The following is a 15,985-nucleotide window of genomic DNA, read 5'->3' as shown; positions in this document are numbered from 1 at the left end:
GTCAATTTCCTTACAGTTTTCCATGGCTCTGAAGGGGTCATGTTGCCTTCTCACATAGGAAGGTCTCTGCTTTGGAAACAATTAACTCTTTTCTGACACTCTCCTTCCTTTGGACCCAGAGTTTGGAATTCATGTTTTTGAAAATTGCATCTCACTCTAGAAGGTCTACAAACCCTCTTCAGATACGATCATACCCCTGGGAGTATTCCACATTCACTGTTTGCATTTGCAGCAGGCCTGGTACTTTCTAGAGGGATCTACATTGCAAATAGATGAACCTGCACCCTAGTGGCTTTACCCTGTCCTCACCCAGCAGATTTCCCAACTTCCGACTACTTGAGTTGTTTGAAAAGGGCCTTTCCAGTTTACTCAGTTGGAAAGTGTTAAAGGGTGAGCTGGAAGGCTCTCAGCTGGCACTTTCTGAATCCCTCAGAGGAAAATATTGGCAAACTCTCCACTCTCTGCCTGAACTCTTATAAATTGAGAAGCCAAGAGTTAACGAAGTCGTTGCATGGGGCCAGGTTGAACTGTGTGGGAGAACATGTAATGACTAAGGCTAAGATAACCTAACATTTTCTGATGATAATACTGTTTGCTCCCCCCACCCAATTCCCCTCCAATTTTTTATGATAATCTCCCTGCTGCTGAAAATAGAAGTGTGTCATAAATGCAATTTACAGTGTATTGTGTTTCCTGGAGAGCCGTTACTCCAGAAGATGCATGTTGGTTTTCATTTCTTTATCCTCTTTTACAACGTAGAGAAGAAGGAAAACACTGGGCTGCTTTATTCAACAGGTGTTGCACCTTCTACTAAGGAAAGTTGCCTTTTTTCATTTTTGTTTTTTTTTCTGTGGTTTCAGGGGACAAGGTGCTGAGACAAGAAGCATGAGCTTGCCATTGATTTATTATCCTGTTTGTTACCATCTGTCTGCCTTACACTTGGAGGGAAAGCCTGATGTGAATGTGCCATGGGGCCCGAGAGATTTCCATCTTCCTGCGTTGTCTGACTGAAAAACCTGTACAATCACTTCCATCTTGGCCCCCCAGTGAGGTCTGTGGACATGGAAGTGTAACCCCAGGGAGAATGTTGACAGAGTTTTTCTTTCTTTATCCATAGTTTTACACCCCTGCCTCTGCACACACAGGGGAAGCAATGTTGCCTTTGCTGGCACTGTCCACATTGTGCAGCCCACTGTTGGAGCTCCTACCCTCCTGGGGTCTTTCTCTATGGAAGAATTTCAAGGGAATAGGTTAAGATTGCCATCAAGTGGCTGCTCTTGGTAGTGGATAGGAGGATACCAGCCACCACTGCTGGCCCACTCCACACACATTCTCCTCCCGTTACTTAGCCCCTTTGTGAAAAATTATTAAGCTTGAGTGCTTTTTGTCTGAGGAATTAAGTGTGTTTTTTGTGGGGGGGGGGGAGGCAGGCAGGGAGTTTAGAATGTCTCTACATTGTAAATCCTCAAAGAAAGTACCCACGTGAACCCAGACTGCACGTTCCAGGGTGGGCTGAAACTAAAGGCTCACCTAGTTGCAGTGGTCCGAGCTCAGGGCTCTGGAGCTGTGAATGCCAGTGACCTAGAGGCTTACTGGAGAGAAATGGTAGACATTCATTCCCCTGCCAGGTCTGGGCCAGGAGGCCAGAGCCCTCTGACTCTGCTCATGGAAATTGGCGGGGAGGAACATGCTATTACCCTGACGGGGTGGCCCCACCATCCCACCAAGGGGAAAGCAACTAACAAGCCCTATTTGGCCATTCAGTTTGGCTCCTGTTGTTTCCCAGCTCTGAAAATGGAGTGATCATTTTTTTCTCTGAGGTGACATTTTTAGGATTAATGAGATGGTTTATTTAAAGTCCTTAGTACCTGGCAGAAAATAAGCATTCAAGGGTAATTGCTATTTGAGGTTCTAGATATATATTACCTAACTACTTCCTATAAAAGCTGTAGCTGTGACATAAAACAGCATCCTTATGGGACTGCATTAAAATGTGTTTGCCCTGTGCCCTGGGACTTAAGGAGCAGAAGCTCTGACTGAGCTTGAAGGAAGTGATTCCTATTTAGTTCCCCCCAGTAGGTCTGTCCTCAATGATGTTGGCAAAAATCTGCCCTGTGGGAAGGGCAGGAGTGATGTTTGTGTAGGTGGGGTGCTACTAGGTTCTATAGTCTTTGAGGAGCCTGGGAGAAGACTTTCTGAGCTGGCACATGGGAGGGGAAAGAAGATGGATTTGTGCTAGCTGGGATGGAGAGGGAGACCTGAGGCAGGCTGAAAGACAAAGTGACCATAAACTACAAAAGTATGGTGATGAATCTTTGGGTTTGGGTCAAGGAAAGAAAATTCTTACGGCTTACATATTTTCAGCAGCTTTTCAGAAGTGATAGAGGCTATGTTATATAACTATTCACATAGCAAACTGTTGAATCATTAAACCAAAATTCCTGGATTCCAGCCATTTAAAGCAATACTTGATGCGTCAAAAAAAAAAAAAAAAAAAAGATGTTGGATTATAATTCTAGCTGCACTGATAACTGGGTATCATGGTGAGCAGTTATCTCTTTCTTCACTGATTTCCTCCTTGTGTAAAAGAAGGCACTTGGCACATCCTTGACCCAGTTGGGTTTTATTTAGTGAGGAAATGTGTCTTCCTTGCCCACTGTTTCTCTCCTGTGGTGTGTGTATCTTCCCCCATCCACATCCCCCAGCCCTGCCTGCACACAGGACTGCAGGGTGATGCTTTCTCTCTGGAGGTTTCCTGTTCGTGCAGGAACGCAGGCTGAGTGTGGGTATACACCTCTTTGTGCCTGTAACCTGGAGGATAACAAAATGTGAGTGTAAGTCAGAATAATTTCATGTGGCACTTTGTTCATGAGTCTTAGTTGGTGGTTGCTGACCTTTCACTCTCCAGCTATATCAGGGTCACCTAAAACCATTTATGATATAAATCACCTTTTGGGGTAATTGCTTTGCAAACAAAGAGCAAGTTTTTCTACAGTTTTTAGTTTTCTGAATAAGCTCCCGGCTTTTAAATGTTCCAACAACCTCTGTTTTCCCTTCTCTGCTCTTCTAAAAGCTAGGCTTTTTACTCCGAGAACCATCTGCTGCTGAATTGAAGGGGATTTGGCAGCTTCTGCTCCATTTGCCCCTCCTCTCCTTTTTACCATGCTTCCTTAAAAGAAATCACCGGCTGTCTGATTTGCCCTGTTGGGTCTAAACTCCTAGCAGAGAGGACACGAGAGAAGCAAGAGAGACTGTTGCTGCCTGCAGATTTGGCGGCAAAGTCTTGAAATTAAATACATACAAATCTATAGATCGGCTTTATCGAATGGACCTTTCTGCAGTGATTGAAATGTTCTGTATCTCTTGTTGTCTCTATCCTTACATAAAATATAGCAACCATAACAAAAATAAGTTAATAAAGGCAGTCTCAAAAGAAAGGACGAGAAATCCCCAGGTGGCAAAACAGCAAAATTTCAAAGCCAGAGTGTTAAGGGCACACAGATCTAATGCCCCAAGAGTCTTGATGTATATTCCACTAAGGTATGATGGCTGTGGACTCTGGCTGGAGTGTTGATGCCAACACAAGTAGGTGGCAGGGGCAGGGCTATGAGCCCATGGGAAATGGGTAGATGAAAGTGAGATTTCTGGGTGAACCTGGCACCCCACACTCATAAAGTTGTACAAAAAATATTGTTCTCATGAAGAAGCTTGTCTACCTTCTTGGATTTCTGAGTGTTAAAAATATTATCTTTGGGAAGTAATAATCATTCAATAAAATTTACTTATTTTTTAAAGGATATTTTAAAGGATATTTTATTTATTTATTTTTAGAGAGGGGAAGGGAGGGAGAGAAACGATGTGAGAGAGAAACATCGATCAGTTTCCTCTCGCATGTGCCCCAACAGGGGGCCACCTGCAACCCAGGCATGTACATTGACCAGGAATCAAACTGGTGACTTTCACTTTGCAGGATGATGTCTGACCCACTGAGACACACCAGTCAGGGCTGTGTTGTCTTGTGACTAGATACCTAGCTGGTCTGATTAGTTTTAGTGACTAGAGGCTACAGAATTTTAGATAGTTTGTTCTAGAGTCAGGGTGAGCATAGTGGTGACATTGTTCTCTTTTATCCTTGTGCTCTGTCTTTTCTGGTTGTTTTTGGCAGGTCTTTCTGGATAGCCAGTGTACTTAATTTCAGAAACATTCTCTTAACTACCCTCATGGTATGTTATATAGACAATGCTAACAAAGTGAAAAGAACAATAATCTTCTATTCAAATGCCTTTCAGCGTTTTGGACAATTTCAGAATACTTTTGCCCATGGTATCAATGTCACGGTATTCATATTGTCCTTGGCAGTGTAGCAATGTATTGCTTACTTCAAAATTGTCTTTGTTGTCTACTGTTCTCACTTATGTCCAGGTATTTTGTTAGCTGAACAAAAGCAATTTTTTTTTACTGTGTATTTAATGTAATTTATTTAATAAAGAATAATTTAGTAATTTCAGAACATTATCATGATGGCCACTGGAGAGACTATAGTTGGTTTTTTTTAATTGCTAGAGTGTTTTGTTTCCTCTGGTCTGATTTCTGTACTCTTACAGTGTTTAAACCCAATTTAATTATTTTGTACGGTAGAATCTCTGCTGTTTAAAACATTCAGCTTTTCCTCATGTTTGTAAGTTTTTGAAAACGATATTTAAAAAACGTGTAATGATTTTAACAAATTATGTTTCATGTTTAGTATTAGTCTCAGTGTGGTAAATGAGACTTAAGAAAAATACTGAAGAATGCACACAAAGTTACATGAGTGATGTAATGTTACTTCATACATAAGGTAGGATTATAGCTAATTTTGTCTTTCATTTAAACATGTTAGTAACAAAATGAGTTTATATCTAAGCAGGATATAAAAGGTTAAATACATAAATATATAAAAGGTTAAATACATAAATATATAAAGGATTCTTCCTCAAAGATACAGACAACTTCACAGACAAAGAAATCATTGGCTTCAAAACAAAGAAAACTTTAAAATTGAAATTAATAAGGGGTTAAATGTTTAGAAAACATAATGTGAAAGTTTTTGGGTGTTAGGTTTATGAACGTTCTAATTTATTTCACCTGAAAATTTGAAGGCTCTTTCCCAAGAATTTCTAATTTTGTTCAGTAAATTCCGAGAGATCAGTTTATTACAAATCACCCGGGTTGTTCTAGCCAAATACTTGTACACACAGAGATAATTCTTGGAAACATTTTTCTCTCCAGGAAGAAAAGGGGAACCTTTGAATGCTTGGTAAGTTGTAGAATGGGGTCTTTGAGGTTGAGAGCTTCAGGCTTATAAAGGCCTGAAATGGCCTTAAGCAGCAACTTACTCTTTCAACAGCTTTATTAGGCCTCAGCCATTTTCTTTAGGGATGGGCTAGGTTTTGAGGGTTATTATGATAAGCAAGACTAAATCCTCTTGGTTATGGACCATGACATGTCAACGTTTGCTTGTCACTGTGGGTATTGCATTGAAGTAGCACCTGCATAGCAGGTGGTGGGTGTCACCAAAAAGAGGAACAGGAGATTTCTAGGCAGAGAGAGGAGAGAATATTCTAAAAGAGGGAACAGCATGTGCAGAGGCACTGAGGTTTGTCAGAATGAATGTGTCGTTTGCCACACATGAAGAACCCAAGCTACCCCAGTTCCTTTATGGACTGTCTGTCATGAGGTATAGTCAGGTTTGAAAACCAAAGCACTGGTGGGTCAGTCTATTGCGTGTGGTTCAGGAAGCTAATGTAGAAGGTGTTTTTTTTGTGTGTGTGTTTTTTTTAAGACACAGGATTTAAACCAGTAAAAGAAGCAACAAATAATTAAACTCCGTTGAAATCCTTGCTCATAAATCTTTGTTTCTCTGATTAATTTCTTAGTATTACTTTCTAGAAGTGAAACACTGAATTTCATATTAGCAGTTTATGGGAGTGTAGGTTTTGTCAGAAGCGGAGGTTTGAAAAGGTGATCAACTACACTTCAGTAGTGACCTGAGTCACTTCATTTCAGTACTTTTTGAACATAAGAGGTAAAGGGGCCCCCCAAAATGCAGAATTATCTTCTGCAGGGTGGGGTCCGTGTAGTACAGGCTTTCCCCGCCTAGTGAGTGTTCTAGGAGCCATCTGTAGCAGTGTACCAGCTGATGTTGTTGTGAGAGGCTGTGTTCAGCTTGAGTGAATGTTTTTGAAGAGGCTTTCAGTGTGTTTGCCCTTCTCACAATGGGTGATTTACAAGCATACCTGCCCACACTATGTTGAGTGTTCAGCAGTTTTTAACCAAAAAATGGCATGGCCCCCATGTCCCACCCTCCCTATTCACCCTATCTGGCCCTGGGCGACTTTTTTTTGTTTCCTGATGAAAAAAATCCTCACAGGGAAACATTTTGCTGATATGGAAGAGGTGAAACAAAGAAAAATGGCTGAAGCACTAAAGGGCATGAAAATCGCCATGTTTAAAACTGTTTTGCATAGTGGAAAAACTGTCTCGATAGGTGTATTGCCTCAAATGGAGAGAACTTTGGAGGTAACTGAAGTTTAAACATGTAAGAATTAATACCCAAATTTTTATGAATAAATTCCGAGTTTTGGGGGTACCCCCTTATAGTTTTCCACTGTTTATTATTCTTCAGTCGGTAAAATGGGTATGTTAAGATTCTAATTGAGTTTTACTCTATGCTGTTATGCCTCATGTTTTCAGAGTAATTTCATTGTTGATAATCTTTTTTAACTTGATATTATTTCTGTGTTTACCTTTTCAAATGTATTACCTGAATCATTTAAAAATATGTTAAAGGCTAAAATATAATTTATCTTAGGTTTCTTTTTATAATCAAATGATTAAGAGAATACATTGAACAAAAATTCTGGGTAATTCATTAGCACCAGAGTTTATGAAGGCATTCTCTATACGTAGCACTTACTATGTACTACTAACCCTTTTATATATATAATCAGCATTCATTAAACCAACTGTAGTTGTCCTTATGTCCATTTAACAGCTGAGGAAACTGAGGCATGGAGCGCTTTTGGTGATCTCTTTAAAATTCAGATAGCTGAGTAAAACTGATTAGAACCAGACAGCCTTATCTGCATTGGGTGGTGTGTGCTATAAACCACTATGTTTCATAGTGCTAGATGCTGACCAAGTAAACCAGTTTTTGTTTTTTTTTTTAATTAAAAAAAATCTGATGGAACATTGTCTTTTCCATTAGGTTCCTAATTTGAATTTTCTGGTTTAATTGTAGTGCCATTTCATTGGTATTAGTGACTAAAGTAAGTTTGTTTCACCAGTTAATATAGTCACCCAATCTAGATCTCCCTACTGTGCATTTGTAATTGTTGGTATTATTTTATAATTGTACAGTATGACCTTGAAGTCAAGTTGGCTATAGAGCCAACCACATGAATTATACAGTTAGTTGAGCGCTGTTGGTGCTTCAGGAATTACCAAGCCCTCTTGGAAGGAGTCCAAGCCAGACTCCATGTGCACCTAATTCTGCTTGGTATATTGCCAGTGTATTAACTTTCATTTAAATATCTAACAAGTAATGTTTATTATTATTATGACGGCTGCTGTAAAGTGCCCACACTTCAGTAATATTTTGAAAGTCAAATATTAGCAGAGTGGATTACTTCTCTGCATTGGCTTTTTATCATAACCTAGGTGATGTGACCAGTACTATGTAATGCAGCCCAAATAACAAATATCTTTATGAAAACATGACTAATGCAGTATGATAATTAAAATTCCCTTATTTCCTATATGAAATTCTCAGACTCTAAAATCTTATGCCCTTCTCTCACACAGGGAAATCCACTGCACCTCTACCCCTCCTTTATAGTAAGCATTTTGGGGGAAATTGTTGCATACAACCCAAATCCTAAGGTGCCACCTTTGTATGCAGTAACTTGTGTAGGCGGCAGGAAATTGATGTGAATATATTTCGTACATGTGAATGATACGAAATGCTGCAGACTTGTTCCAACTTTTTAAGGCCTATCTTTCCTTTATGAGATGGGTTCTACTCTGAATATGCACTGACTTCCTTGATTTGATACATGAATTAAACAAGGTCTTAATGCTTTTGAGGCAGCAGATTCTTTAATTAATCAACACAGGGTACTATTAGATATCCAGATTTGATTAAGACATGCAAATGAATTGCTCTCTGACATTTTATTTAAGTCCTAGATTGGGGTTTGCTCCAGTCATATATTTTTAAAAGGCAAAGTGCAGCCAGTGGGCTGCTGGAGTTATACATATATAGGTAGGTTCATGATTCCAAAACTCTCACCAGCAAAATATGTCCTCAGATGTCCTGGTGTTCAGGTGATAATTAGGTGGGATGGCGGCCATGTACCTACCTGGCTGGCACACAGCATTTCTTAGGATAGGATATCCTTTCTGAAATTCTGTTCTCTTCCTAAGTAGCAATTGGAGTGCCTTGTTCTCTGGAGTCTTCAGTAATGGGACATCTTTATATTTCAACATTTAGAGATTACAGTGATACATTGCTGGTGCATAGGTGAAAATTGACACCTGCTTTGGAAACCAATTTGCCTTTAACTTGTAAAATTGAGTATTTGCATACTGAATAATTTCCAATAATTTTACTCCTAGGTGTGTATCCCAGATAAGTCCTAGTGCCTGCTTTCCAGGGGACAAACAGAAGAATGTTTACAGCATGGTTTGTGAGAGCAACAGACTGGCAACACTTCAAAACAAGAGAATCAAAATAAATTGTGGAATAGTCATACAATAGAGTATGATAAGTAATAGTGAAACTCAATGGACAAAGATTAAGCAAAGTCATGGATGGATCATTGTAAACTAATGAGGAGTTGGGGGAAAAATAAGTCTTCCATGACTAAACATGGTGTGATACCTTTTTTGTGAAGTTCATAGTCAAGCACAGTGAAATAATATACTATTTAGGTATACATATTTGTGCTGTAACTTAAAAAATAAGTAGGAAGGGGGGAAGCACATAGGTAATGTTTTAGTAATTGGGTTTGGCCGTGGGTCTTTCCTTCTTTTTAAAGAATTTATATATTTTTAGAGGAGAAGGGAGGGAGAAAGAGCGAACATCACTGTGCAAGAGTAACATCGATTGATTTGCCTCTTGCATGCCAGTAACCAGGGACCTGGCCTGCAACCCAATCATGTGCCATGATTACGAATGGAACCAGCTACCTTCTGGTTTGCAGAAAATGATGCCCATCTCACTGAGCCATAGCAGTCAGGGCTGTAGATATTCTTTATTATTAAAAATTAAACAAAACTGGGGAGACTGAATTTGGTAATATTTGAGAAGTCTTTAAGAGTTGGGACTTGCTCCGATCCTTGACCATTCAGGTTTAGCGTGATACTCATATTAACTTGGAACAAAGAAATAGCCTTTGCCAGTCTCACCCTTTATACCCTCACCTTTTTTTCAGAATTTAAATAGTGAGGGTTGTGTTACTATTCTTAAACTGAACCTAGCTGTCAGTTTTATTGTGTGTCTCCCAGAGGGTGTTGTTAGTCTCTCTGGTACTGTTGATACATTTCCTCTTTGGTAGACCAGCATTTTATCTAAACAGTCCAAAACCTACTGACTTTCATTGGCAAATAGTTTCCCAGCTCTCCTTCCTGACTCAACAGCTGATCACAGGCCAGAGTTGGACACACTGAGCTACCTAAGCCTCTATTTTAGGAAATACTGAGAGCCATCAGATGCTGGTAATGGTTTTGGAAGTAAAAGCAGCCTGGGGCCATCATCCTGTTAGGTCTTACCTTTTTCATTTTAAATACCTTGTTCCTTTTTTAGTTGATGGGAAGAGGAAGCAGCAGTGAAGTCAGAGCGAGTGCTGCTGATGGCTACAAACTCTGATACCAGTGCACACTCTTTGTGCTGTAACTTAAAAAATAAGTAGGAAGGGGGGAAGCACATAGGTAATGTTTTAGTAATTGGGTTTGGCCATGGGCCGTGTTTAGGTGATTGGGGATAAGTTTCCATAGATGATTCTCAAGCTTCATTTCTGGCCAGTTGTTAATGTCTTGTGGTTTCTCCTTTCTTAACAGCCTTTCCTCAGAATTACCGTACATGCAAAGATCTGCCTCTTACCTCCTTTCCAGTTATCTTTTGGGTGCTTTTGATTAGTAAAGGCACCAAAAGACAGATCCCAGCAGAAAGAAGAGGAAAAAAGCCAAATAGTCATCTCTTAAATGCCCTTTAATTGACTGTGTATGACTTATGCTGCAATGGGACATCTGCCAAACAGTTGTTCAACATGATAGGAATATACTGGCACTGGAGAGAAGTAAATGAAGGTCTGCTTTGTGGGGCTTGCACTGGGGTGGAAGGACAGGAGAGGGATTTTCCAACTGTATATTCCACAGGGAATTGTATCGTAAGGTTGTTCCAGTGTGTGACTTGTCCCTACCCCCAAACACCAGAGGGTTTATGTTGGTCTTCAGTTTGTTACAGTTGTAACTGTCTACAGACTGTCTAAGGAACTGGCTCTGTGATCTTGTTTAAGAACCATACCTGCGTATGGCTTAGCTTACATATAAAGTGGGGGATTGTATTCGATTATCTCTAATTCTGATTTTTTAAAAAATTATTGATATGAGAGAGAGAGACTGATTGATTGAGTTGTTCTTTCTTATGTGTTCACTAGTTGATTCTTGTATGTGCCCCGAATGGGGACTGAACCAGCAACCTTGGTGTATCGGGTCAACACTCTAACCGACTGAGCTACCCAGCCAGAACTATAATTCTGATTTTAAACTGATAAGAACAGATACTACACTTGATCTTAGCCAAAAGGCCGAGAAGCGATATATAATTCTGATTTTAAAGTAGTGGATATTAAGTAGAGATTAGGGAAGACCATCACCTACATTCTGGTATTTTGTTGTTTAGAAGTGAGGCACCTAGATAACGCCCTGGTGATTTGTTGGCTAGATACCCTGAGCAAAGCCAACATATTCAGGGTTTTTTTTTGTGAGGTCTAAATAACCCACGTAAAGCCCAGAAAGGGCTTATTCATTGGTTAAATAACAACACAACAAGAGACTAAAAGTAATAGTAAGGGACATTCTATTCCCATTTCCATTGGCTGAATCTATGAGGAAAACTTTTAATGCTGTGTGGGTTCGTTGAGGGTGATGCACCATCTTTTTTTTTTTTTCCCTTTGGAAAAGCATAGAGGAAACTGCGTTCAGAACATGTGTTTTGGACATTATAATTGCCAGCTGAAGTTCAAAAGCTTCAAAAGAATTGACTTTAAAAACCAAAAAGCTTATGACATATGAAAGGAGATGCAAGCCCCAGTTATCTGAGGCCAGGAACTGGCCAGCCTTGTTGGATTCTTGCCTTTTTCACCCTTTTCGCAGCTGCTAGGCCACAGGGCCTGTTTTGTGAAAGATTCTCAAGAAAAAAATGAGGGAAAACAGCTTCTATTTTATTAGATTAGATGAAATTCTGTGCCTAGGGGAGGGGTGTCCATGTGTTGGGGTGGGGAGGGCAGCTGTGGCCCATGCGGTCCTCACATAAGTAATGAAGCACCCTCCTAGCTGGAGTTGGAGGGATGGGGAGGGGGCTCGAGGAGGAGCATGTGGAAAGAGATTTCTGCAGTCTGTCTGGAGAGCTGCCCAGGTTTCCCAGCCAAAAAACAAATAAAAATAAATAAAAGGCAAGTGCTGAATGACACAGATTATGATATTAAAAAGAGATGCCATTGAAAATGCGCCATGGACCCCTACTGTCCATGGGGGTGGAGTGTGTGCATGGAGTGGGGGCGACAGTCTGACAGACTGGGCATACAGAAGTGTGGACTGCCTCCATCAAAGGTGCCAGCCCCCCCGCCCCCCCCCCCCCAAATCTTAAAATAAGGATTTGTCTGCATTGCAGGTTGTGGAAATCACAGGATGAAAAGCTAGTCGCTCTTTTCTTTTTTTGCATGGCAATTTATCAGGAGTGGGGAAAAAGCCCCAGACCCCTCCTCTTGGGTGTTAGATTCCCTCCCTTGCACATAAATAACCTTCTCTCCTTGTCTCCCCCCCTCCCCGTGCTGCTCGGCCATCCTATTGCTGAGCGGAATCTGCACTGCCGGAATCTGCACTGCCGCCTGCTTATTACGTACAGGGAGGATTGTTGACAAGTGCTCTGGAGCCTGCCTCTCGGAGCTCTTCCTTCCTCCCTCCCTCCCTCTGTCCTCCTTCCTCTCTGTCTCTCTGCAATGATCCGGCTCTGAGGATGGCTGCTCCACGGGTCTGTCAGGTGCAGTTTTTGGTGGCTTATCTTGAGGAACCTGGAATAGAAGGTCTGTTCCTATAAATAAAATAAAAATCAAATAGCTCTAGATTTGTTTCAGGCTGGTATGGCTTTTGTTGGAGAAATAGGCCTTTTGTGGGTTTCCCTGCTGGGGTCCTGATTAAATCCATTATGGATGGCAAGGTACTATGTATATGAGTATGTAAAAAGTGTTGCGATTTGCTTAATATTAACATTCTTTTAGCTTTGATATCCTCCCTAGGGGCAATGGTGGCTCCTGCAAAGGCACTGTGGAAATTTACAAGAGAGAATTAATGTCGCTCTTAAAGCATTCAGCTCTGTTGACCATTTTGGCCAAATCTGCAGTCTTAGCCAGGCTTGTATGAATTGAGACATTTCTGTCTGGGGTCTGAATGCCACGTAGCTATGGCTGATCCCTTTATTTTATTGCCAATGTATATGATCATTTCCCAGCATTTAAAAATAGATGTTTGCTTAAAGTTAATTAGTTCATCCCCACCATAGCTTTCGTTTCCTTTATAAAGTGTGATGGTTTTTTATTTCCCTTCAGACTTTCTCTACATCGTCTTTCCTTGAAAGATGGAGGAAACTGAGGCATGAAAATAGATACTAAGTAATTCTAGGTTAGACCTTAAGGCTTTAAATTTCCAGTGCTCTCGATTCTTCTCCCATATTTCATGCATTAAACCATGTTTGTATTAATAGATAAAAAGACAAATGAATATTAGGAGCCATTTATTTTAGGTGCCTCAAATCTTTGCAGATTCTGTGGCCACATGCTTGGAGCTCTGCCTTCTGTTCTGCTTCCATTCGATTTCAGTATGGGAAAGAAGGGTGCTCCAGGAGGCTGTAGGCCTCTTTGAACTTGTTTGCTGTCAGTAGGCGTTTTTGTTTGTTATTTTTTTTTTTTTACTTTGAATAGCCCACTTAATCCTTCCTTATAGTCATCTAAAAATGATATACATGGGTGAACAGTTGATTGGTCTGCATGTGAGTGAGGTGTTGAAGGTGCAGGGAAACTTCTGCTCTTGCCAGTCATGCTAAGACAAAACAACTTAGAACTTCTGTGGGGTCCATTGTTTTTGTCTTAAGGACTAAAGGCAGCCAGAGAGGTTTGGAGGTGAGGGTGTGACTGTTTACTTGGTTATGTCAGTCAGGACACAAAGCATTTTGAGTTGTGCCCATTTGTCATCACAGGCCAGTATACAAACTAGTAACCTGATGGGATTTGTTGATTTGTGTTAAAGCCAGCTTTGCTTAACTTTGTAGAGACTTGCTAATAATATTTGAGAGCCTGTTTCTTTGGGTAACTTACATTTGTGTAAGGATGATGTGAATCTTAAAAATTATATACACACACAAACACATTGTAATTACTTCAAGGTAGATTAGCGCTAGCTCTCTGAGAATATCACTACCTGAGAACATGCTGTGTATATGGAAATATTCTTTTGAGAAGTGCTAATTCCATGATTTGTAAAATTGGATTTTGGCATGTCAGCTTATCTAAACATAAAACATTTAACATGTTGGTCTCATTATCTAACACAATTTCTTAAAAAAGGCCCACTGTTTTCCTCTACCATGCTCTGCAATGATGCCATTGTTCTGCAGCTCATTTCGCACCAGCCCAACGTTGCATTTAATCACTTTTCTTCTAAATGTGGAAGGCAGTCTTCGATCTCTGGGGTGTTCAGTACTGGCCCATCTGTACAGTGCAACCCTTTTACTTAGTGGGTGGAAGCCCGAGTTGCACTTCCTAGAGGACTCCAAGGATTCCTGCTTTTGATGGACAGTTATAACTGGGTTGCCTGGTAGGCATGCACTTGACTGGTTTGCCAGCATAAAATTAATAAGGTATTGGGATGGGTGTGGAGCTAGAGGATTGAATGCAAAAGTACAACAACTCATTATAGAGCAATGTGGATGTTTATATTTTAATAATCATTGTTATTCAAGATACTCTCCCTTTCCTGATTGTTGTAAAAATCATGTTAAGGCTGAAGAATGAGTGCAAAGGAAGAGAGAATGTGGAGGGAGGAAGAGACCTTCCCCCCAAAGAAGTAAGGGAGCTTGTGCCCAAATGCACTGTACGTTTTGCTCGCTGTTGTGATCATCAGAGTTTCAGTAGCTTTTTGGCTGGTCTAGAAATCTGTCCTAGAGATCATGGGTGCTTTTTTTATGGAACGATGGAGTTCAGCCATGGCTTTTGGGTTGTTGTTTTCCAGCCTCCTCTCCATGTCAAGTGTTTTCTCTCCTCTTGTGATTCCTGGTAATGACTTGTGAAGAAAAGATCTTTTGTCTTTGATGTTCTTCATTCATTTGAGGTTTAGTCAGCTAGAATAGGGCCGTTTTCTTAGAGCAGTGATCTGGTGATCTGGTTGCCCTTCCTGTGTGTAAATGTGACACGTCTGTTGGGCTTGTTCCTTTGTGCCTGAAAGTGAAGAAATGCCCCCTGGTCTCAAGGGTTCTGTCCATCTCTTTTGCTGCTTGACTCCCAAATTTAGTCATTTCCTTGACTCTGAAATAGGAAAAAAAGGGAGAGGGTCAGATGCTTTTTTTGTTTATCCAGTGGCTCAACTTTTCCATGTTACTATCACTGTGTCAGGTTTTTATCTAACACTTTTTCTTAAAAAAACAAAACAAAACTAAACAAAAAACATGTGAAGGAGGTTTAGAATCCCCAAGAAGGTTTTGTGGCGAATGAAGTTCTGGTGGTTGTAAAGGGCTTCTATGGTATTCTACCTGTCTGTCTGTCTTCCTCCGTATCCACTTTCTGGGTGTTAAAGTAACACAAACCCATGTTGCCCCTGTGTCTTGAGACTCTTGACCCGTGGCTCTTTTTGGACTGCATTTTCTTGGTTGGAATGGGAAATCTCTCCACAGCTGATTTGAGAGTAGACAAAGGGGAGACCTGGTCTGCTCAGGGGCTATTCTCCTCGGGGAAAGGGATAATTATTTTCCGTAAGCCGAGGTATTAAACCTCTTTCGTTTGCGCTTCGCTGATCATGAGTGTGCAGTGACATCATGCCTCATGATTGTCATTTGTTTTCAACCCTCTCTGCAGTTTGATTTGGAGAGGACGTCAGTGGGCCAGCCTGGGCTTGGCTTCGCTTACATCTCTGTACTTCTCACCCCTTTCCCTGGACCCTAGGATAGATTGAAAACCTTAGCTGCTGACCTGAATGTGTACAGTTGGGTTTAAACTCCATATTCCCGTTGAACCTGAGAAGCTGGCCCAAGCCAGATTTTCTCTGGCATCCAAATACAAAAAGCAAACAATCCAATTTTTCTCTCAAAATCTGAGTGAAAGTAGGCTTTCTTTTTCACTAGTAATGGCAGTAAGGTATGCATTTTGAATACCTCAAAGAGGCAACCAAGGGGGCTGCTTTTATAATTCTTCTCTCAACTCAGTGCTGCAGCCACCCCCATCCCCCAACACCCGCGTGCGCGTGCACACGCACAGCTGCTGAAAATGAAAGCTCTCTTTGGATGCTTGACTGTTTAATATGTAATGTGATACCTTGTCTCACAGTGACAGGGTGACAGACGGGCATTGGCTCTATAATACTGAATTACCTTTTGTGCATCCCTTCTACAACAAAGCCAAATACATTGACTCTCCCTAATACGGTAATACGCGTCTCGTGTGCTCCAGATGTTTTGGAA

At 40.8% G+C, this 15,985-nt stretch overlaps 1 protein-coding gene and 1 pseudogene across 4 annotated transcripts in view; one reads left to right on the top strand and one right to left on the bottom strand.

Moving 5' to 3' along the window:
• The window catches only part of JARID2 (jumonji and AT-rich interaction domain containing 2), a 252,654-nt gene that overhangs the window by 135,467 nt on the left and 101,202 nt on the right, over window positions 1-15,985 (top strand). The window contains exon 3 of one of the 4 annotated variants that reach the window (XM_053920238.2): window positions 861-1,051. The exons of the other annotated variants lie outside the window; for them this stretch is intronic. The gene's annotated coding sequence lies outside the window, so the exon portion shown is untranslated. The remainder of the gene's footprint in view (window positions 1-860; window positions 1,052-15,985) is intronic. 4 annotated transcript variants of the gene reach the window in all.
• On the bottom strand, window positions 10,685-10,859 carry LOC112309435 (U2 spliceosomal RNA; annotated as a pseudogene).

This window comes from Desmodus rotundus, chromosome 3 (assembly GCF_022682495.2).
Source record: "Desmodus rotundus isolate HL8 chromosome 3, HLdesRot8A.1, whole genome shotgun sequence".
NCBI classification, from domain to species: Eukaryota; Metazoa; Chordata; class Mammalia; order Chiroptera; family Phyllostomidae; genus Desmodus; species Desmodus rotundus.
This window is presented reverse-complemented; position numbering and strand designations above follow the sequence as displayed.